This window comes from Athene cunicularia (assembly GCF_003259725.1).
Source record: "Athene cunicularia isolate RWA chromosome 9 unlocalized genomic scaffold, athCun1 chr9_part1, whole genome shotgun sequence".
NCBI classification, from domain to species: domain Eukaryota; kingdom Metazoa; phylum Chordata; class Aves; order Strigiformes; family Strigidae; genus Athene; species Athene cunicularia.
In genome coordinates this window covers 12131012-12152535 of record NW_020799110.1, presented here as the reverse complement: position 1 = coordinate 12152535, position 21524 = coordinate 12131012, and positions in this window count along the sequence as shown.

The following is a 21524-nucleotide window of genomic DNA, read 5'->3' as shown; positions in this document are numbered from 1 at the left end:
CACCAAAATGCCACTGTTTGTGTAGTTAGATTTTGCTGCCCTTGGTGATGAAATGAGGCCAGAGGGAGATGGACACTGCCTACTCTTGCTCCTTGAATACCAACCCATTTTGAAGTAAAGTAGAAGTAACATTCTCCTAAGTGTGAACGGGATTTTTTTTTTTTTTTATTCATGGCTTCACAAAGCAAGGGAGAATTTTGCCCATGTGTTGAAGGAAGTTTAATAAAGGTTTAATTAAATGCCTCAATCTAGATTTAGGTGTTCTCACTTCTGGTGTTGGAGCTTGAAACTGTTAGTCATTAATACTCATCTCAGGTAACATCCACCACCCTCAGCCCCTCACCTGACGCATGCACACACTTGAGAAAGATTGCTGATATCCTCTCTGAAAACTAATGAAATCACAGTGTGATATTTTGATTTCAAGGGCATCAAAGTAATGCAAAATAATGATGGGCTTGGGAGGCTCCAACACCACCACCACAAAGCAGCTCTTCTTGTCTCTAGATCTGAAAGCACCTTGTAAAGGAAGTCTGAATCTTTTCTCCTCTGTTCAAGTCAGAGAAATTGAGGCACAGAGCATCGAAGAGATGCAACCCACAGGTCTGGGATAGAGCCCAGGCTCAAAGCCAGCTGTCCCAGCCCCAGGCTAACATAACAGTCATTGACTGCACTTCTCCCTGGAAGAGAGAGCTGAGAGGGGCCATGGGCAGGAGATCTCCATGTATGTGTGTGTGTTTGTGTGTTTGTCTATGGGTACATAGGGTGTACAGAGAGAAGGATACCAGACACAATAACAAACAAAGAGGAAATCAATTCTATGGTCAACTGGGAAAGCAGGTCCTGCTTTAGGTGGTTGGAGTTTAAAGGGCAGCAGTGGACACAGGAAAATGCTTTGTAAGAGCTGGAACAGTAACCAGATTTTTTTCCTGAGATTATTTCACAATATTTGTAGTTCTTGTTTGCAGTGCAGGAGATTAGGCAGAAAGGCCTGGTCCCCTCTGTGTTCTGTTTCTCAGAGGTGAGTGCTCCAGACCTGCAGACAGGGAGAGCCCATGGTCAGCGCTGCTGCGGTAATTCACAAATTACCCATCTTCAGCAGAACAAAAAAGGGAATAGAAATTACTCTGTGTGTTTTAAAAGTCTTGTGGAAAGTGGAGGAATCATTAGCAAATCTTCTCCATGTGGGGTTGGTGTTTATTGCTAAATAACAGAAGGCCCAGGTCACTTACGGTTATTAATAAAAGCAGACAATGTTTCCTCTGCTTACTAGTCTGAGTATGTACAATTTTTGTTATGGGAAGAATGCCATGCCCTGATGAGGGTTATTACAGGGATCACCTATACATGCAGACATCCCAGGAAAGGTTTACCTGCTTCCCAGAGATGCTATGGGTTGCCAGAAGCCTGAAGGTCAATTAATCAAAAATCTCTTTTTCCTTTCTTCCCCTTTCCCTTCAAGGCTGGCCATGCAGAGCTGCTGGGGTACGCCCAGCACTCTGGGACCCTGCCCCAAAGGTGATTGCTCCAGCCAGTGCTGGGGTCGGGATGTACCATGCACCTCGGGAAGAAGCAGAGTTTGAGGGACATGCACAGCATGAAGTGTCATGCTGTGGTCACAGTTGTTGGGTGTCCGTGGGCTAGAAGCCACTCTGGGTATCTCAACAACTTTCTCAAGATGGCTGTGCTGGTAAGAAGTGTGATATCAAGAGCTGTGAGGCTTTGCCCCTGGAAATCTGTGGGCATTAAGGTTCTGGGTTTGCTTCAGAGCGTTCCTCTCGTCCTCCCTCAGGAGCACTATGACTGAATCAATGTGAATAGACTCAGGCTCTCAGCTAGTTTGCAGACTGGGAAGCTGAGGCACTAAGTGACTCACTCCATAGCTATCTACCAGTCAGAAACTGGTCTAAGGGACAGAAGCCAGGAGAAAAGTCCTTTCAATAAAACATAGTTTTCCCTAAACAAGGTAAGAAGTTTTCTTCAGGCAGCCAAGCCAGGAGCAACCCCAGCAGTTTGCAGAAGTCCTCCCAAGCCCACAAGCTCACCCCAAGCGTCTCCCAGCTGGCGCAGCTGCGCCATTGCCTGGTGTAAGGGAAGAGGAGGGTGGGATGGCAGAGAGACGACTTGCAGCCTGCAGAGCAGAAGGCACGTCTGCATCTGGCCTTGGGCACCCAAGATATCGCTTGCTCTCTGCCATGCTGTCACAAGCAAACAAGAAGTGACTTCATGGGAACATCTTGCAGTGAAGCAATGACCTGCCTTCCTCATGTCCCCATGGTCCTTACACCTTGTCAGAGGTTTTGAGGTCACTTGACATCCACCACTGAGGCCAGAAGTGTTTTGGTATCCTGGGTCTTATCTACATGGCTTTGTCTCTTCTTGGTTTTGGTGCCAGCCCAAACCTCCACTGGTGCCAAAAACGACACCAGAATGAAGGTTCCACCACGGCTGATCACCTGGGGAGCCCAGGCCTCGGGCTTTTCCACTATCAGTTCTGCCACTAGATCCATATCTGCACTTGAACTAGAGCAGGGTGCTCAGGGATACATCCAAATGCAAACTGGACCCTTGCCAGCGTTGGAGAATCCATCATGGCCCTCCAAGGCTGTGCCAGTGGTTAATTAAGCCTCCTGATAGAAACACACCTTATGCTTAATCTGTATCTGTCTGGCTTCAGATTGCGGCCGTTGGATCTTGTCTTACCTCCCATAGCCAGGCAGACCTGGCATTATTCAACTCCTGTACCACATCACCTCCCAGCAAGACTTTCCTGAGCCTAGGTTAGCTTGAGCATCTCTTTTCCCTGCCCAGAAATGTTTCCTGGATGAAAGGTGAGGGCTTCAGACTGCCATTTGACATTCCAGGCAGCCCATTCAGAGCAGTGTGACACAGTCACAGGTAGAGGAGCTCACACATGTTTCCCCAGGGTTAGGCTGACTGTGCATGTCCTTCAGATGCCCTGCATGTGCCCAGTCTCTTCCCTACACCTTGGACATGTCAGAGTCCCCCTCCAGTGTCTGCAGAGTTCAGGACAGAGCCAAGGATTCGCTCACTGTTCTTCACTATGGGGCTTGTTTTCCTCTCTTTCCCTCCTCTAGACCCCTCTGAAACACCCTCTCCTGGAGGAATGGGCAGTGGTACCCACCTCAGTGCCTGCTGGCTGTCATCGCCTGGCAGAGGGATCGCAGCTCCTTGGCTCACCCTCACTACTAGGTCCAGCTCCCACTCCCCTGCATCCCCTTCCTAACACCCTGCTCCTCCCGCAGGCAGCCCCTGCCTCCTGCTCTCCCTGCCTCTGCCCGGCTTCTCCCCTTGAAACACAGCTCTTTGCCCTCCCAGCGAGCCGGTGTCCTTGGGGGACGCAGGCTGCTCTGCAGCGTGTGTGCCCTGACGGATTGATTCCGTTTGACTTCCTCCCGCATATTTATTCAAGTTTCCTAGAAATCCTTTTTCACTGGAGGCTTCCTGAACAAAGCAGGTGGTGCGTACATGCACGTGTACATGTGGGGTCTGCAGGATGCTGGGGAACTTGATCACCAGCCCCTGCCATTACCCCCAGCACTGCGATGTGCTGTGCCAGCTCTGTGCATCCACGCAGCGAGGTCTGGAGGGATCTCGGCATTTGTGGAATGAGCATCTGGGAATGTGCATCTGATCCTCAGACCACGTGAACAGGGGGCTAAAAATAATAACCAACTGCCGTTCCATTCCTCAGCAGCATCTGGGGGAGTTTGTGTAGGGAGGAGCAGCCATCAACCTCTAACACCACCCAGCAGCATCCTTCTGCTTCGCAGCCTGGGTTTGTGCATATAAGAGAGGTCAAAGGCTGAAAGCTCATTTTGAAAAAAATGTTTTCTCTCAGGGAGGGCTATATTGTGAATTTTCTTCTATCTTACCCATCTGCTGCTGACCTGGCCTATTAAAAGATGCCCTGGTTTTGCACTTGAAACCTCATTTGCCCTTTGCAGAGGAGCTGACACAAGTGCCCACTGTATCAGTGGAAAGGTGACAGACATTACAAAAGTACGGCTGTGAAAACCCTCCCTGTAAGTACGGATGGAGACCACGCTTTGAGAGCAGTCAGTGCCTTCACCTTCTGCAGACTTGAGCAGAGTCCGGCTCTAGCAGATCTGCAGGATTGCTGGTGGGAATAGTCACTGTCTTGCCAATGCATTTTTGCACTTCTTTCAATCATCAGCTTTAGCTGTGCCACTCTCTGCAGCGGCACTGACCAACTGTAGGCGACATGAGTCAAAGAAGAGTCGCCTGTGGTGACAGCTTTGTTTAAACTTGCTTGTACTGTAGGGTTTCTTTTCCTCTCTCCTAATCCAAAAATAGCTTTACCCACAGATTTCTTTCAAAGAATAAATACCATTTCCAACCAAGGAGCAGCAGCAACGTATGGATCAGGTGCTGTACATCTAGGGGAGAAAAGCTCAGCAGAATCCAACCCAGCTCAAACCTGGATTCACTTCGGTTCTCTGCAGGGGCTAGGCAGCTCTGGAAAAGCAAAGTATGTTTAAACCCCCCTGTGTCTGGTTTCTTCCTCTGTAAAAATCAAGATTGTGTCTCTCCTGTACTTCTTGGAGGAAGGTGGGGGAATCCTGCCACAGGGTTGCAGTACAGCCTGGCTGTGGTCCTTGGTGGATGCTTGCTCAGCCCCACACTGGGGGGTGATGAAAGGGAGATGAAACCATCTTCCCTTTTTCATTCCTCAACCAGCTCTGTTGCCCCAGGGGACACCAGAATGGCCCAGGAGTGGTGAGTGGTTTCTCTCGTGACCTACAGATCAGAGAAATAGACAAGTCATAGCAGCTGCTGGACAAGGGGCAGAACATTCCTGCCAGCACCAGGAGGAACAGGAGCAGGGAAGGTGTTGGGGAGCACAACATTCCTGAAACAGCTTTCTTGCAGGTTCCCTGACTCCCCAAATCTAGAGCTGTAGCATTTCAAGCTTGCAGATGGGGTGACACCTCCAGGGCTGGGCAATCTGTGGCTTGTGGGCTGCCTGTGGTTCACAGGCTGTTTAAAGCTGGTTCTTGTGACAGGTGAGCACCAATGGCTGGCAGGTGGGCTGCTGCGTAACCCACATTCCTGGCTGGGAGACAAAGGGGTGAACCCATCAAAAAGAATTTTGCTGAGTCTCACAGCCGCTGAAGGCCTGTCCCTCCTGCTCCACTGGAGAGGCAGAGGAGCCCTGGGAGCATTAACTTCTTCCAGCATCACAGGCATGGTTTGGCATCCTCGGGATGACACCATTGCCATGCAAGTGAGCATGAAGGTGCCTTGTCTGTAGCCTGATTTCTACCAAGAGCAAAGTCAAAGCAAGACTTGCTTTGGGGAACAGAGGTGTGCGTGGTGGTGGTGGTAGAGAAGCAGTGCATTGCAAAAAGGAGATGGGAACACCAGGCTACCATGTTTGTCTTTCCCAGTGGGTAGGGAAAGGCCTGGCTGGATTGAAGCTGCAATCACCCCCAGGATGTGCCAAGACTGTCCCCAAAATCCTTGTCTGAAATTGGGTCTTCTGGGAAGCCAGCCCAGAACGCAGGGTATATAATGCCCTGTGTGACTGGCAGCCCTGGCAGGTAAAGAGCAGCTTGAGTCATACCTGGGCAAGGTGTCCCCAGGCTGCGATAGACTCCCAGCTTGGGTGGGTCAAGGTGCAATTGCCAGGTTCTGTGCCCCAAATTTTGAGGCAGGCCTGGATGCATCACTGGCAGAAGGCCGTGTGGGGCAGAAGATGACAGCTAGCAGCCTGCTGGAGGAGACCCGGCTTGGCAGGGAGATCAAGGCCCTGGGAGTGGGAAGGAAAAGGAGAGGAACCAGGAATGAGAATTGGGCTGGGGTGGGGTGTGGGAAGCGGAGCTGAAAAGAAATGTCTGAGAGTCTTTCTGTGGGAGGATGAGAACTGGATTCCCTTGGAGCTGGCAGCCCCATTGAGAGCTGATCCAGACGCTTCCCGGCAGGCCATGGAGGCTCTGCAGCATCCGCACCCCTGAGCCTTGGCTCTCAGCAATACCCAGAGGAGCTAGGGACTGACAGCAACAGCTCTGCAAGCTTCAACACCTCTGGGCTGCTATGAAACCCTGTGGAGGAGAAGGCCCGTCTCCTTGCCGTTTGCCATGTACAACCCTTGATCCAGTTCCTAGATGGTGGCCCCTTCCTTTGCATGGGGCACCAGGGGAAGAGACAGCCTGGACAAGCACAAGGCAGTACCCGGGACAGTGTGTGAGCACCAGGGATGGGAGTGGGAGGACTGCTGAGCATAGCTCTGAGAAGTGTGGTAGACCCTGACAGACTTAATTGCCTTGCCTGGCTGAAGGTAAGAGAGGTGAGCTCAGGATGTGCAGGTAACCCTTGCATTTCGGCTGCGTGTGGTCAAAACCAGCGTATTCCTTGTTTCTTCACCACTTTCCTCCTTATCCTTCCAGCCACTGAAAATATTCACTTTTTATTTGTACACGTAAACCTCTCTGAGTTGGGAAATCTGCTGCTGACTCTCAGGTTGGAAGCCCTACGCCCTTTTGTGCTTCCCAGGAGACAGGCTCCCCGCGCGTGCTATCTCCTCTCTGATCAGCCGTGAATCACGGACCATCCATGGCAGCACAAGCAGAGCGAGAGTGAGACGTAATTACAGTCCCCAGGGAGCGCTGCAGCCATGTCTCTGTGCTAAGTCTTTTGGGGTTTTCAGTCGTTCATTAAAAAATCCTTGATTTCCTACTGAAGAAACAGAAGGAAAATTTGATTACACAGTTCCCAATCTGTGGCCAAGCCACAGAAGATTTGCTGCTACATCCTGGCTCCAGACTCAAGAACCTGTCTAGCCAGGGACTGGTGCTCACAGCTTAGCCTCTGGAGGTGCTTCGTGAGACTAACCCAAAACGTGGTCCCCATCAGCAGCACCACGCTGCCGCATGCTCCTGAATCCTGTTCACCCAGCCCCTCCCGCTGCACACACCAGGAGCAGCTCCCCAGAAGTGAGTGGAGTTACACCCCTCCCCGACATGAATCATGTCCAGTGAGTCTTGAGCTGACCCTTGCAAGGAGCTCCTGAGGCACTGCGTGAAAATTATTTATGGGTGTTTTTTACTGCCTGTAAGAGGATGTAGAAATCGGACAGCGCCCTTGTGGTTTTCTTTTGTCAAATTATGATCAAGGTTGCTATTCTGCTGCCCAAATATTTAAGCGTGAGGCAGAAATCTTTACAAGGGCTACCACATTCCTTAGGTTATCTATATTGGTCTTGCCTGGACCTATAAATTCTAGAGGGACTACCAAAGTAAATAATACATTTGCCTGCACATATGCTGCTCCAGGGGAACTCCTATTTCCTGTAGCACAAAGGTCAGTAGATCAGGGACCTACTTGCAAATCAATAGAAAATTACCTTTCAAGTGACACCTGCATTAACCTTTGACTCTTGTTGGTCTGGATGAGGGTAAAGCCACCAGTCCCTACAGGGGGTGTTCTCCATTGTGCTTATGATTTATTTGCGTTATCTGTTTTCCCTACTTGATCTTTGGAATTGCTGGCACAGTTCCCACATGACATGCATGGCCATTTCCCTGCACATTGGTCAGGAATGGCAGGAGATACACAAGGCTGTGCTTCTGGCTGACAGGTGTCAGAAACGATAAGGAAAATGTATATGTTTGGAAATTTTTAAAAAAAAAAAATCAACAAACTAAACCAAACAATAGGAAGCAATTAAAAAGACCCCCTGTCAACATAAAACTTTTCTATCTAAAAGATGTGTCCTTAGCTCGATCATTAATGACACCCATAGGTCATTAAAAATGAATGAGTTGTAAAAATCAAACTCACTTGACATTAGAACTGAGCTGGAAAGAAAATCGCTGGATCCTACAGCCTCCAGACTGGTGTGAATCACACCTTATTTTCATCAGGCACTGGTTCACACTTTGTATTTCTCTCAACTTACATGAGGGAACCAGACTGGCCATTTCACTCTGCTCATTTCTTTTTTTCTCCATCCCTTGCATTGCTGCGAGCCAGTGCTGATCCACCAGGAGCAAAGAGTGTAACAGAGTTTCCCCCTGCTTACCCCATCTTTTATTCTCCTGTGGCAGTGCTCACACATTCTAACTCAATATTGAAGCTCACCTGCATCTCCCTAGCCAGGACTTCACTTAGCAAAGGGGTCATGATCCTGCCCAAGACCTGACAAAAGGGTCCTTGGACCCTATGCTGGATGCTTTCCCCAAAAGCCAAATAATGTGGGAATTGAGCTGTGACCCCTCTCCCTCTCCCCTTCCACCAAGGCTCTGAAATATCTCTTTTGTGGGTATTATTGACCTTGAATTGTCACATTCATGACATAGACTTCTTTCCATCAATTCAGATGCTGTTCCTTAGTTATGAGGCAACTACATCTTTTGTTTATTTCTAATTCCTCCTTGGCACCCCAGAGAAATGCTGCTCTGTTTCTTTGCTGCTGGTGAAAATCCTTCTGCAAAGCACCGCTCTCTGAAGGAGGTGAGGGATGGAGCGATCATCAGAAAATATCTGACGTATCTCAAACAGTTCCTGTAAGGACTGAGTTCCTAGTCAGCCCAAGCAATTCTGCCAATGCCCAGAGGGCTTTATATAACACTGAACAGCACTCGACTGGCAGAAGGGCACTATGTCCTCCAGCCCACCATGCTGACTTGACAAAAGTCCGCAGGCACAGGCCACCACCTGCCCCTGCTATCCTCCTTTGGTCCATGTGTGAAACCCCAAGTGCAAGGGAGCCATGCAGCTCCCTGAAGCTGGGCTTCCCGTTACTCCAGGCATGTGCATTTTTGGCCACTGGCTTCCAATTGTCACTTGGGACCTGTAGGTGCTTCGGGAAAGCAATTAACAGCCAGAATTAAAATGGGCAGACCATAGGACTTGGCACACTGCAGTTGGCAAATGCTTCCCTATGCCTCTGGCTTACTTGAAGTCCTAAACCTAGCTGCCTGTATCCTGTTAACAGGCTTTAGTTCTGGATGCTGTTGAGAGTCTGCCAAGCACAATCTGTAGGTTATTTTAATTGGAGTAGAGAACCATAATAAAAAGGCCTTTGACCGAGCTCCACAGATCAGACTAACGGGAGGAAGGACCGCGCTGCTGTTCGGTCACTTCCCTTGAGTTGTCCTTGTTAGAGGGGATGGACCCAAGGTCCTAATCAGCTTGCCAGATGTCCCTTCTGCCCAGCCACTTTGTACACAGTAGAAATGTACTCTGACCACCCAAAACCACCCAGGCACAGTAGCAATGAGCAATCTGCTGAGGCTTCCCTGAAGCAAATGTGGCAGTGGCACCCCTCACAGTCTCACCTGGGAGGCTGCGGACACCTGTCTAAGGATTCAGCACAGGGTGGGAGGTGAAGACATTCTCTTCCTACAACTGCCATGGGAACAGGCATCAGGAGGCAGCTGGGGAAGAGTCTGCAATGTAACATCCTCCTCAACCCAGTCATATTCAAGTGATTTCACTTTCCAAGGGACTTCCTGGGAATTCAAGGTCAGGATCTGCCCCACAGCCTTCACTCACAGCTACTCAAAGCACCAGTACCTTCACATCTTTCTCTTCAGCTCATCTGGGTCCTGCCAGCTGGGCTTTGCCATGGTGGGATGTCACTACTTGTGGATTTCTTGCAGGAACATCCACTCCAGAGTACCCAAGGTGACCAAGCCACCACCTCTTTATGCAATTTTTGGGATACCCACCCTCAGTAACTGCAAGCTGAATCACAGAACAGGTCTGGACGAAGCCTGTGCTCTGTGCAGGCTGGCAGGAGGATGGTTGTTTCCCAAGGACACTGCTGATCTGCAGCTCTGCTGGTGAAAGCTCAAGCACTGGGACCGCTCTGCCACCTGGGAGCCTCAGCAGGCAGCAAATGTTTTCTGCTTTCCGCCCTCCTTTCCTTTCAGTGTCTGCTCTGAGCTGCTTGGTGTCCTTGCTGTGCAACATCACACAGCACCTGTACTCTGCTTCAGAAAGGGCTGCATTCACACAAGGCTCGGATGATGCCCCTCTAATTTGTCTGCCACATACTATTCAATCAGTAGGAGAACATCAAAGGAGGGACAGACTTCCATATGGCAGCAATAAAATCAGTGCTGCCACAGATTCCCAAGGAGATGCAATTTACAGGGACCAGCTTGGCCGCACAGTCCTTCGAGGATTGGGGCATTTGGTCACTGGGGGGCTCACCAGGCCCTGCAGGTCCCATTTGGGCTGGAAACAGAGCCAGGAAGAGAACATCTTAGATTATATGATGGCAGGCCAAAAATTTTGTCTTGGTCCTCCTCCCATAACCCAGCCCTGCCCGGGCATCCCCATCGTGGGCAGCATGGGTGGCATGGGGGCGGACGGGGCCGTGTGGGGCTGGGGAGGATGCCGGGTGACAGTGTGGGAGCCCAGCTCGCAGCATCCCCACCGTGCTGACTGAAAGCACGACGTCTCGCCTGCTGCCACGCACCAGCATGGTGGGACCACGCAGGCGGGCTCGCTGCCACGGGGGGTGCCTCAGGGGAGCGCAAGGGGGGGCTCGACTGGGACCTCGGTTTCACTTCCTGCCCTGTGTGGGGAGAGATAATTAAAAATATCTGACTAAGGCAGACTTCTTTGCTCTCGGTATTACTAAGCCCGCCCCACTCCCCAGCCCCCTGCGATGACAGTGGTGTGGGCAGAGCTATTTCACTTTCCCCTGGTCTGCAGACACACAGCTGGGCAGCAGGTGTACGGCGCTGCTGGGCTCCACACCTCCCAGCCTCGCTGCTGCACCATCCTTCCTCTGACAGACCCGGGCACTTTTCCCCAACTCCTCAGTAGGTCGCAGCATCTTAGTCTCAGTGGGTGACAGCACCTTAATCCTCAGAGAGCTCTGGGGACACCAAGCCAGGGTAACGTAGATGATGCTGAAGAACATCAGGTGGGGATCAGGTCCAAAGGATGCTCAGAGCAAGGGAAAATTTGGGACCCTGCTTGCCAGGCACAGCAGAGCTGGGCTGCACAGCTGTTCCTATGTGGGGTCGCAGACAGGGAGAGCTTGACAATCTCAGGCTTGGCCGCTACCAAGTTTATCATAAATTGACTTCCTTTTGGATTAATATGGTTACCATAAAAGATATGAACATTTTAATATCTGCCTCCACAACTGCAATATTATTTTTAATGGCCATGTGCATGGTACTTTACAAACCTGTAGCATGCCTTTTCTTGCCAGAGTAACTTACGGCCTAGTGCACATACAGACATTGCAGCTTAGAGTTTGTAATTTGATGTATCCCCTTTCACATGCATCAAGCCCTGTGGTGCAATTAGATGCTCTCTTTTGCAAAAGCACTAATTAATGTTTCTGCAGTAGCCTGGGAGTTGGGAGTGGGACAGGGCATGTGAGGTGAGCTAAAGCCAGGTTGCACTGGGTTAAACGGCTATCAGCAGCTCATCTCTGAAACGACAGTCAAGAGAGCAGTGCAGCAGGTCACCTGGAAAGACTGTTTCTTCTTGTTTTTCCACTTTTGTTTTACTAAACCTTTTTATTGATTTCACTGCAGATAAGGAAATAAACACTACACCTACATGGTCTGTCATGAAGGCTCATGTTTCAGTCCATGTTTCCAAATTCCAGACTCACTTTGACTCTTGGACTAGATCAGCTTTCCTTCTTCATATTCTGCACATCTCCAGTGCTGTTCTTCCAGGTCTACCGATGATCACTATGGGATCCCATCAGATATTGGATCAGATTTCAAAATGGGTGAGATTAACCTGAGGCAAAATACCCACACATCACTGAAGTTCTAAATCCCATGAATTTTGTTGCTACAGAAGCTTTGTGTGTTCACCCTGTTGGTGCAAGCAGGTGGCAAATTGGCAGGTGATAATCTGCTGATATGAATTCTGTGCTGCAGGTAAATGGAAGCGGTTATATCTCTCCATCAAGAAGTTGACTGGCATTGAGTAAGGCTGTAGAGCCCTGCTCCTGAAAGCTTAGGTGAAATGGCATTCAACCAGGAGGCTTGCTTAACTCTTCTTGCATATAGCAGTGAGAGCTTTGCTGCACTTGGGATGGGAGTTCTGGAGCCCGCTCTGCCGCGGCCCATTCCCCCCACCAAAGGGTCTGAGATGAGCACATGGGGGACCATCTAAACCTGGCATGTGGAGCCATCCATGGAGATGGATCCAGGAGCAGATGTGAAGGGTGGATGGAGCTGCCCACTCGTGCGACTATCCCCAGGGAGGTCAATGGTGCTGGCCAGGACTGATGAGTCCTACTGCCTCCCTGGAGCAGGCTGTGCTTGTCAGGGAAGTCCTGGCCACGCTGTCACTTCACATGCAGCTAGTGAGTCTGGGAGCAGAGCTGGCACCCTGTGGGAGGGCACTGTGGAGAAGGCACCCCAACCATTACTTCATGGTAGCAGAAGAAGACAATGAATAAGCCCAGAGGTGCTGGGCCAAGCCCACTGTGGGGAAAAGGAAGGTTTTCAGTGAATCCATCCTCCTCTTTCCTCACAGGAGTGACATGACAGATAGCACCAGTGGTGGAAACACTAACAGGGCATTTCCTGCACAGGTGGCCTCCCAAATTTAAAACCCTGGGGACAACTTATTTGGGGGTGCTGCTGAGCAGAAGCTGGCGCAGACAAAGCCCTTCAAAGTGTACATGTTGCAATGCTTCCCTGGAAATTAAGCCCTGAGAGGGATGTGCCCTTCGAGGCTGGGGGAGGACACCTTATGCATTCAACAGCAATCCCATCCCTTCCTGCACAGGCTGCTCCTTCAAAGCAGAAGAGACAAGTCAGAGCATGGGGGCCATTTTTGTACCAAGCAGCCAGAAATTAGAGATAAGTGGCTATTATCAAAGTTTGATTTGGGAGTTTTGCATATGCTTTCATACAACACGAGAGGCCTTTATTAATAACACAGGATTTCAGGAAATCTGAGGCTATGTGCACTGTTTCTAGCACCCCGGGGTGCTGCAGGTGTGGGGAGTGCTTAGGATGCTTCAGAGTGGAAGAAGGAGGGAGAGAAAAGCTTTTGGGATGAAGTGTTTTTCATTCAGCTAATCAAAGCTTCTCGCTCAGGGCTAGAACAAAGCGGACAAGACCTCTCCTTTTTACCATCATCAGGTGAGAGAGGTCTCTTCTGATTGTTCGTCATGAGGGAGGTTGCGGGTTGTTATTCTGCTGTCAAGGTCAGAAACCCTAGGTGATCCCATCCTCCGAAGCAACAGCCTGTGCTGAACAGTGCAGCTCCTCTGGGTGCTGGTAAAGGACATCTGTCAGTCAACACCCACCCCTTCCCAAGTCACCCTGAGCGAGGTGGGGTCCTGGCCTGCAGACCCCAGACCCAGGGCCAGAACCCACCTCCGAATCTACCCCAAATCTCCAAGTGCTGACCAAGGGCACTCATAATCTGCTTTGGACAGGAGAAGCCGAGCGTGGCTGGTGTTGGGTGAGCCCTGGCGTTGGGTGGTGTTGGGTGGTGTTGGGTGGTGTTGGGTGGCGTTGGGTGAGCCCTGGGTAACAGTCTGGAGGTGACTGGTCCATGCAGGAGATGCTGAAATGGGGCACCATCACCTCCTCCAGCCTTTCCAGGGCAGTGAGGGGTAGGAAAACCATGGCAAGTGAGTGTGAGTGTGTGTGTGTACAGTTGTGCATGTGTGTGTGTGTGTGTGCGTGCGTGTGTGTCTGCGTGGGTGTAGGACAAAGCATGTAAATAAAAGTAAAGAACGTGCTGTGTATGTGAGGATGGAGGCTGGGAAAGGAAAAATTACTTAGCTGCAAAACAAAACTCCTTTACCTGTTTTTCTCATAAAGCAGCATGAGGATGTTTCTGCTAAAGCAGCCTCCTTTCACAGCAGCTGCATTATGAAATGACTTCTTTTTAACAAATCCATCTGCCTGCTTTTTAATAAGCAGGGCTTTCCACCATTGTATATGTGCGAGGTCTGACCTTTTCATAGGAAAAAACATTCATAACCAAAACCTATAAATAGAAACCTTCAGACTGGAGCAGATAAAGATGTAGGTTATGTGACTTTTTAAAAAAAAAAAAACAAAAACCAAAAAACATAATGTGGGAGGGAAAGGAACAAGCTCTTTTAAAAAGTCATAATCTTCTGTTATTGCCTTAAGCTTTCTTAATATTTACTAAAACATATAAAGAAAGACTTAAAACAGTAGAGCTTACAAGGCGTCTGCATCTAAGCAGGTATTTTTAAAAAGGAAAGGAAAAAAAGATTAGAAATATGTTTAGTTTAGTAAAAAGGGTATTTCCCCTAACTACAAAACAAACGTTTATACAAGGTTTGTATTTCTAGGGTAAGTTTTGTATTTTATTCATGTTCTGGTTCTGCAGGCACTCATATATACACATAACTTTGCTCATGATTATAGACTCTTACCCTTCAAAGGGGCTACTCATGTGAGAAAAGCTGATCATTCATTGTTTCCACTTCAAACCATATTTGGTCCTGTGTTTTAAGGCCCAGCTGCTGGAGGTAGGTGATTACATGATTACATGAGAATCTCAGATTTCTTTTTTTAAAAAAAAGTATAAAAGTAAGTTTCTAAATCTTGTGGTTGAAGAGAAAGCTTGAAAACATGTCCTCCACGGAGCTTCAGAACCAGAAGGCACATAATATGAAACCAATCTTCCGTCTAAACCTGCTAATCACACACATTTCTTGAGTGGGGGCAATATTTGTTAAGTGTACGACAAAAGAGCTCAAGAAAGGGGAGTAGGAAATGATCAGTGCAATTGTGGCTTACTTGAGCCACGTCAGCAAATCACTGTTGCTACATGCAAAGACCCTTGGTGGATGCCAGCTCACAAATGTTCTGTAGAGCTTCACTTAGCAAACACTCAGGTAAGGCTAAGGGCACTGAGAGAAGGCTTTGGTTAAGCATGCACTGAGCTCATCTGCTGTATCCCATGCCTCAGATTCTAGGATATGCATATCTTCGCTGATATTTAAGACAGCGCAGAAAATAAATCAACTTGCTCGGTGCTGTCAGCATGGAAATAAAGCTAAGCTGTTAGCTGTAGCCACTGAAGGGTGCATGGTAATACAATGCCCCGAGTCTCTGTGTTGCTTTTTGATATACTACAGCAGCATAAGAAACAATTGCACTGATCCATATTTCATCAGGCACTGCAGGCTGAGCACCTTTTACGACTATTGTGTAGCTTCTCAGGTGTTGGCTTCGGCTTCCTTAGAGAGGGATCTTTTTGCTGTGACTGCTCAGTGCCAGGCTCCTTTCTCCTAAGATGCAATATCTCGCCATCACCACTCCACAGCATAGTGCAGCGGCAGCCCTCCCTGGACCTGAGCGCCTCTGGTACTGTGACACCGCTCACGTGAGGAACAGAGCCAGACCAGATAACGGGACTTGTCCAGCAGCCACAACAAGGAACTTTGTCTCTTTTCTGCTGCAAGGCATTTTAGGTTGAGTTCGTGTCACCACTTCCCCAATACCTATAAATATTTTTTTTTCATATATAGAAAATGGGAAGCTACTTAGAGATCGTAGAAATGAGAGCGGGACAGTGATTTTTGCAGAGATGTCTGCTTGTGCCACCACAGATCTGTGGGTACAAGCATGTGTGCACACTCGCCGCGTGTAGTTTGCCTCATAGCTTCATTTTTCCCAAATGATGATGGCCTGTGAACCAAAAGCCTTCCAGGCAGAAATGTTTGAAATATTTTTCAGAAGCTGCAATTGCTGTAGAGATATCAAGACCCAAAAGTCACGCAAGTGAAACACAAACCCTTGGGGCAGCCAAGAAAGCTGTCATGAACTCTGTGTGGGTGGCTCGAAGAGAGGGGAACCCCACCATCCACGCGCAGAGAAGCAGGGCTTGGATTTTGCCCAGCACCCTGCGCATGGCTGCTCTCCATCATTTGGGTGGGTGCAAAGAGGAAAGAGGGGCTGCCCTTGGGAGAGCTTGAACCCTGCAACGGATACCTGTTTTAACAACAGAAACGTATTCCTTTCTGCGGGGCTGCACTTGAAGTGGGCATTAAGGTGAAATCTGGCCCTGCTGAAGCTGATGACAAAGTATCCGTGGACTTTGGTATGATCCAAATCTCACCCCTTAGCCTGAGGCTGGCCTCTGCCCTCCGTCAAGTCTCTTTCTACAGCAGTGGAACAGGGCCTGGGTTGTACCTCACCAATAAAACAAATAGCCTTAAATGATGCAAGGGTATTTGAGTCGTGATTTTCATCAGCGTTTCCTTTTCACTGAGCTCAAAGTCTAGTTTGAATGCAGCCTACTATTTCAGTCTTCAAGAAAAGGCTACATAGAAAATAGGTTTTGAATCAGATGCTTTACATAAACCATGGGTTTTACTAAAAACTAATCCATTCTTCTCTCTTTCAGTCCTACAATAGCGACTCTGCAGGGAGGCATTAGAAGTTTCTGTACTTTCATCTTGTCTCAGAACACTTAAGGTGGCCAAACCAGGTAATAATAATAATAAAAATAATAATAATAATAACAATATTGACATCATTCATCACAACTGATTTATTGGAGGAATTCTGCCATGTGTGGGCATAAGTCATCCAGAAATAGGTCACGATTTTCTGAAATGTATCTGAGGTGCAGGATTATTTGCCAAGTAATTTATACCAAACAAATCCCTCTTACTCTTAGTAGACAGTGCTTTTATTTTGACTTGTTTTGACTGAGTAGCACCATGGTTTACATGGTGAATATGCTTCTTGATTGGGAACTGAAGCAGGCACCTAACTTTAACCGTGTGCTGATATCTCCTGGCTGAAGTCAGCCACAAATGCATGTTCAGACTAAGGAAACACGGGGAGGTTGATTTTGGCAACCAGTCCATGTCCCAGAAGCCTTTCAGCAACAATGGGCTCGGTGCTGACCTGAGCCTGAAGATGCTGCAGTGGGGAACAAGAGCATCATTCTAACTGCCATTCCTGAGATTCAAACAGCTTGAGGAGGCTGTCCTGAAACAGCCACAGAAGTAGTGAAACTGTGAGGGCTATGGGAAGAGCAAACAGAGCTCTCCTGTTGGGAGAAAGTAAATTGTGGTCTCCCTTTGCTTTGCACTCAGGCTTGCTTGGCCCTAGCTGATGCACCTGGCTGTTTACAACCCGCCCCTGAGCACAGCCCCTGGGGGTACCCCGGGCAGGGAGGAGGCTGGAGCCCATGGTGACTCTCATGCCATCGGCTTTCTGTCCATACCACTGGGGGTTAAATCTGGCTGAAAGCATCTGGAAAATCTCCTGGACCTCCTGGTAAACTGGGCTGCAAAGAGGTCAACCTCACCCTTCAAGTGCCCCATGTCAGCATCAGCAGGGAGAGTTTGGACTCTTCTCCTTGTAAAGGCACTGGCAGTCACCTGAGCGCAGTGCTGAGCATGAAGCCACTTACAGGCAGTGCGGATGAACTTTGGATTGTCTTCCTGCACAGGCAGACTGAAACCCTGGCTTTCTATTCAAACCTAGGGGATCTCCAGCATGGAGAGGCTGAAGACAACTTCAACAGCTCCCTTTCAGCCCTCCCCTGGAAGGAAGAGATAAGCAAATTAACGGATGTCTCTGATACTGTGATTTATACAGACCCCAGCTAGATTTAGTGCTTTCAGAGAAGAGTCAAGATTCCTTAACCCAAGGGGTCTGCAATTTAAATCAGGGAGAGAAAAAAATCATCCCAAAACTGAAACAAGTATCAGAGGGGATATCCTTGTGAACAGAAAAGAAAGATCCATCAGAACTGCTCTTTTTAAGAGTTTTGCATGGGCGTGAGCAAGTGAGCTTTTGTAGTGGCTGAGATCAATCTACATGTAGCAACTAATGAGTTGCTTGGCACTTCCAGGACATGAGTTCACGGTGGGCATGAGGTCAAATGTAAGATGAACCTCTGAGACAGTTGAAGATAGACTCAAGCCCACTGATGTCAGTTGGAAATCTTTCAAGATGTGTGGCAAATAACATGAAACTGAAGAAAATAGAAGGTAAGGGAAGTTTGTCAAGGCCATTGCAAATGAGATTTTTGTTAAAGATGAATCATCTGTCCCACTACTTTCTTTTGAACTCATCCCACAGTATGGAGCAAGTTGATGGCTGCTGATTTGGGCCTCAACATTTATTGTAAGCCTGTCTCTGTGTGTGGGAAAGCAGGAAACTTCCCTACTGTGCTTGGAATTGTAATGCTATAGAGGTGTTTATACGTGTGGGGCTCATTCCTTTATGAGAAGGGGGGATAAATTATACTTGAATAAAGCCATCGCTGCACCCACCCTAGGGAATCACTCTGCCTATCACTCTAATGCTCACTCTATCACTAACTGCAGTAGTTAAAGAAAAACACACTCTTGACCAACACACAAGTATGAAAAACAGTGTAGACCTAGGCTTTTCTGCTTTCTATGGTTCTGGCAGAACAAAGACAAATTAAATTGGTTGTAAATTAATTTCTGTGTGCATTAAGACTCTTTGCACAGCCTGAACAGTATAAAAGAGCTTTGGGTTGTCTCAGAATTAGCCTGAATAAATTCAGAAGGCCGTATTTCTTTACACAGCACATAATCATTTCCAACGCATCTGCCATAAAAGGGGGTGATTGAAACAGATTTCCTAGTGGATAATTTCCTGCCTGTTTCTAACACTTTCATCTCGGGAAACAGAATTCAAAACTCATGGTCGTCAGTGTGAAAACTCCATTGATCTCAGTGGACTTTGGTTCAGCTCTGAAAGATATGAGAACAGATACTGAGAATTTCTGTTTCTGGAGCTTGGGGCAGCACCATCCCTATCTGACACACCACACCAAGACCAACACACAGCAGAGCTCCTTCTCGCAGCCGTCACCCTATGGTACCCGTCCTTTCCCTATGCTCTCAACACAGCCGATGTGACATGGGGCTATGGAAATGGATAGTAACATGGGCCTGTGATCTGGGAAGCAGATCTCAAATTAGCGTGGTTGGAGGCCATGGGAGTCATTCACTAATCAGATGGTGTGCCTCAGGATGGGAAATCTCGTGCTCAGATGGACCTTCCCCATGTTGCCCACTGTCAGCTCTCCCCTCTTCCACCTCAGCACATGGCTGTGGGGTCAACGTGTCTCCAATAAGGGGCATCAAGGTGTGTAGTGAATGTCTAGGGAAATTTCACACCTTGTTTTCTGAATAAAAAGCCTCTCTCATACCACAAAACCTTCATTCCCATAGGAGCTAGGACGGCTGATTCAGTGGGTAGAAATCTGGTGCTAGCTGAGATAGCTATTGCTGATTTGAGTTGAGAACGAGATCTTCAGTGAAATGAATTGATGGTTTCAGTTCCGAATCTGGTGGGCAAATTAAAAAAAAAGCAAAACTGGGCTGTGTAATTCTATGCTTGCTTTCAGGAAGCCACACAGAACAGAAGCATGGAGGCTGACTCATCTCTCGCCCTTCGATACGAGCCCATGTCCCCCGACCACAGGAGGCAGGAGAGGCAGGCAAGGACCCTGTCTGGAGATCTGGCAGCACCCAGGGCCCAGAGGGGTTTGATCCTGCCCCTGTTCCTTCTCTGGGAAAAAGAGCAGCACCAGGGAAAAATAGTGAAATGGAGAGCAAACCTGCAAGATCCCATTCATCCCAAGACTGTCCAAAATGATTCAGATATAAATATCGTCATACCAGAGCTTGCTGGCATTTTCATTCAAGTACAGCATACAAGGGAATTTCAGTTAACCCTCCGATGGCCAGAAAATACGGAGTGGTGCAATTTATCGCACAGCTTAGGCAAGACAGATACATGAGAGCTGGCACATCAGCATCCCTGTAACTCCTGCTACTTATACCAGTGTTCATTTCTCTGTGGCCACCTGAGAAACTGTAAGCAGCTTTCAGAGGTTTTAAAAGTCCCCACCACATTCCTGTGAGACAAGTTAAAACCCACTTCTTTTGACAAAGACAGAGAAGGAGGCACTGGAGATGAAAAGTGTGGATTTAGGAACCTGGTAGCAGAGCAGTGGGTAGCAGGCAGGAGCTCCTGGCTGCTGGGAACATGGCCTTCCTGAGCAGGCAGTCAACAGGACGAGTAGCAGGAACAATGAGCTAAGCGCTGCGATGGAAACAAACACCTTTTTTTAGGCACTCTGCACTAAGCTGCTGCTGCTACTTTTATCACACCATTCATTTGGGAAGAAAAGCAGCACAGCAAAACAAGGTGCACGCACAAAGCCACGCACTGTGTCTGAGCTCATATAAGTTTCCAGCCTGAAAATTTAGGCGTTAAATTATTTCATTTAATGGCTTGGGACTGCAGTGTTCTCGTATGATGTTAAGTCTTTGTAACTGGATAAAGCTGGGTTGATACTTAGGGCAGAACCTGAATGATCCATAAGGGGACTGAGGACCAGAAATGGATGCTAACGTCTTCTGGGCAGCCAGAGCCAACGTTTCCACTGTGCAAGTCTTCCAGAAAGCTGTTTTACAGATAAACACATACACACGTGCTCATGAAACCCCCTGGCAAAACAATGGCTGTTTTGCATGCCAAATGTGTCAGTTGCATTTGTTTTTACGACTGAATTCATTCTCAAGTCATGAACACACACACAAAAAAAAGCCTAGTGAGTGTTTAAATTTAGGGCATTAATTTTGCATTCCAGTGTAGAGGGAACCCAACAGTCTCAAACCTCAGAAAAAGCCACTCCACCTCTGCTTTATGGGCAATTTCATTCTGCTTGTGTTTCCAGAGCCTACTTCAAAGTGCAGATGCATTTTAGGTAAATAATGACAGCTTCAGAACAAGTTTTCCTTGCAACACAAATCACCTCACTAATGAAATCAGGGGAAATATTCAGAACAACTTGATATCCATCTGTCTGAAATCAAATCCCTCTATTTATATAGTGTAACTAGGGGTCTGATTCCTCCCCTGATCAAATCAGGGGTGAAACTCCTGCAGACTCAAGTGGGAATGGGGCCAGCCCTTTGCTCTCATGGTGACCATTGCCCAAACCTGGGTGAGGATGCCCTGGACCTTCCAGTGCACGACAGAGAACGTGCCTGTGGGCGCGGCAGCAAACAATGGGGTTGGGTTCAGAAGAATATGAGGCACCTTCCCTCAGCACGGAGAACAGTTTCTATAGTTTCCACATTTCCTTCCTGCTCATGTCAATCATGTACAGGAGAAAACAATGAAGAAACACCAACCACACATGTAATAAAGTAATGGGAACCCAAGAATAAGCCACATGCTAAGAAGAAAAGAGTCATTGCATCCAAGGTTGAAAGTATCGGCTGGCTGGACTGCCAAATAAATCAGACTAGCCCTGAGGACTTGGATCTATACCTGCACTTACCTCTTCACCTCAGACCTCAAGAGCAAGCTTCCCTTTTGCTTTGGAAGCCTGGAGGTGGGCGGATGGTGCAGCTCTTGGTTGCCTTCACCTGCATCACTGAACCACTTGCCTTGCTGAGGCCCCGCGCCTGCCCTCAGAGCCGCAGCTTCTCTCAGGTCCCATCAGCCTTCCCAAACTGTTGGCGGTGGGATGGGGGGGGG